A 3,007-nucleotide genomic window follows, 5' to 3' on the forward strand; every position below is an offset into this window, starting at 1 on the left:
ATGCTCGCCCTTCCCCTAGGCATCTGTAGTGTCCCTTACACTGTCATGTAGATTCAAAAATTAGTTTTGAGACCGCCTAGTATGTAATTCCCATGGTTTAGTGATGTTCCCCATTCTGAGGCCAAACCACTTTCCTATGGGGAAGTCTAGGGATATTTACTCATTCTTATTATTTTTTCACGCTCAAAACCAAGACAATTTTATGGTAGTTAAAAATGGATACTGCTCAAAAGGAAAAAAAATTGTTAAATACCCTTGGAAGTCTATTTTCCATGGATAAGCACTATGATCATTTGTATTTTTTTTTCAGAAATTTTACTATGCCTGTATAATCATGCATTTTTAAGCTTAGCAATGATATAACCATCTACTTATAGTTTTGTAAATTACTTTTTTATGATAAACACCATATTATTAAAGTGAATTCAAGCCAATCAGTATAAGCCCATGTAATAATAAAAGTGATCCTAAGATCTCTAATGATGCATTCTGGCATGATAATAATGATAAGAAAGTCAGTATTATGACTGACTCCCTTTGTTCCCCATAGTGTTGTACATGATAAACCTATACTTACTCAGTCATCACCACAGCCTATGAGGAGGAGCTACTGCTGCCTGACTTGAAGTATCAGGGAACTGAGGCGAAGTGAGCGCAGGGCTAGCAAGTCATAAGACCAAGATTTTAACAGATTCTGTGTGGCTGCTGAAACCCTGCATTTAACCAGTGTGCATAGACCCTCAGTCTTACTGTTGATTACATTTAAAGGGCCATTGAAGTCATACTACATGCCATATACTCTAGGCAGATTTTCTTTTTCTTTCTTTTTTTATTAAGTTAAGTTAGCCAACATGTAGTACGTCATTAGTTTTTCATGTAGTGTTCAATGATTCATTAGTTGCATAACACCCAGTACTCATCAGATCATGTGCCTTCCTTAATTAGGCAGGTTTTCTTATTTACTCATTGAGACAGCTCTGTGACAAAGGTCTGGTGAGTCCCATTTCACAGGTGTCCAAGCTCAGACTGACAAAGCCTACCTAAGTTACCTCTCTAGATTAGTGGAGGATGGGAATGAGTTTCCATCTCTTGCCCTCCCTGGGGGACACAGAGCAGCTTCCCTTTCAGAAGATGGGCTTCCAGGGCTAGAGAACTGATTGGATCAGCTCCTCTACTATTGCGGCTCTGCAGGTACTCACTAAGCAACCCCTCTGGTTGATGAGGATAACAGAGGAGATGAAATCTCACCCTTTGTGCTAAGAGACCTGGGTATTGGGCCACGTGTGTTGGCTGATCCTCTAAGTGCTGACTTAGGCTGGGGCAGAAGCACAGATCAGACAGGTGATCCAGAGAGAAGGGAAGCAATAAGAACAGAGCTACTTTAAGCAAATGTATTTTATATTTAATTTCCTCTAATCTTAACAGCTTCAAATATACATTATTTAAATCAGGGTACTGACTTCAAGGGAGTTTAAATACATTAGGGAAACAACTTATTTTCTTAGGATCAACAGCGAACTGGTATTATTTTAAAGTTTTTCACCTTTTGTCTTGAATCCTCCTGGGCTCTGAATGACTTAAACCCTAGGCATGGTCTCTATGTGTTACTTAATTTTTAGAATTGTGAGCTACATAGTTTTTGTTACAATATTATTGAAATTTAAAACATTCTAAATGGAGAATATACTAAGAATTGTGTGAAAACAAGGGAGAAATCATTTGCAAACTACAGCTCATCTACTGGATTAGTGTCCATAGTTTGTGAAACACACTTAGTAATAAAAATTGGCTTGTAATTTAATAGCAAATTCATGTAAAATTATAAATGAATAGTAAACATGTCAAAATATGCCCAAATCACAAGCATTAAAAAGATGCAAGTATAAATGCTTAGATTCATATTGAGTGGAAAATATAATATCCAAAAGATGAAAAATGTGATTCCTTTTTTGGAAAAGACCGTATGTGTGTGTGTGTGTGTGTATTTGTGCACACACGCATATGTGCAGGCATCTGTTTTCATGTATTCACCTACAGGGACACATCTGGAGAGGAGCACCATTCTATGACAACAGACCTCTTTGAGTCAGGCGGTAGGACTGTGGCTGGTAAGAAATGCAGGACAATTTCAGTTTATAAATGTACTTGCATATGTTGTTTGAAATACAGTATTTAGGAAAAAAAGTATTTTGATGAAAATTTGAAAGCAGAATATACTTATAAACAGATTCAGAAAAGTAATGCACACATGTATTCATTACTTTGGAAAAGCATTCATTTAAAAAAATTACTTAGAAAAATGACCTAGGAAAAAATAGAATTGAAAGTGTTTCTCCCAATACGCGTGTGTGTTTATAGGTCTCTCTAGCTGTATCACCCCACATACTCACATTCACAAGTGCATCTTTATCTTTAGTTCAGACCAATGCTGGACAGCCAATCTCAGGCCTAGACAGCCCAGAAAATGATGGTGATACAGCTGGATGGCTGCTAGTGGGTTAAAAAGTTCCATTAAACTCTGGCTGAAACTATTAGACCAAGATCCAAACTCCCATACCTTTCTTCCCCTTGCCAAGCCCCCAGGTTTGAAACTGTCAGCACTGACATCTTAGATCTGGCTACCTGGTGGTGTCCATCTCCCTTTTTCTTTTCTTCTTCTTCTTTCTTTCTTTTTTTTTTTTTTAGAGGAACGGAGTGCATTTAGCAAAGGGGAAGAAATACCAGATGGTTTGTTTACTAAGACACACCAATTGGCTCAGTTGATTAAGCATCTGCCTTCGGCTCATGTCATGATCCTGGGGTCCTGGGATTGAGCCCTGCATCGGGTTCCCTGCTCAGTGGGGAGTCTGCTTCTCCCTCTCCCCCTGCTTATGCTCTCTCTTTCTCTCTCTCAAATAAATAAATAAAATCTTTTTTTAAAAGTAAAAAATGGGAAAATTCATATGAATACTAAAGGAATTCCATTCATAGTTGACCCTAAATCTAGTTCATGTTTATTGACGTATTT

This window comes from Lontra canadensis, unplaced genomic scaffold (assembly GCF_010015895.1).
Source record: "Lontra canadensis isolate GAN:19392208 unplaced genomic scaffold, GSC_riverotter_1.0 scaffold245, whole genome shotgun sequence".
NCBI lineage: Eukaryota > Metazoa > Chordata > Mammalia > Carnivora > Mustelidae > Lontra > Lontra canadensis.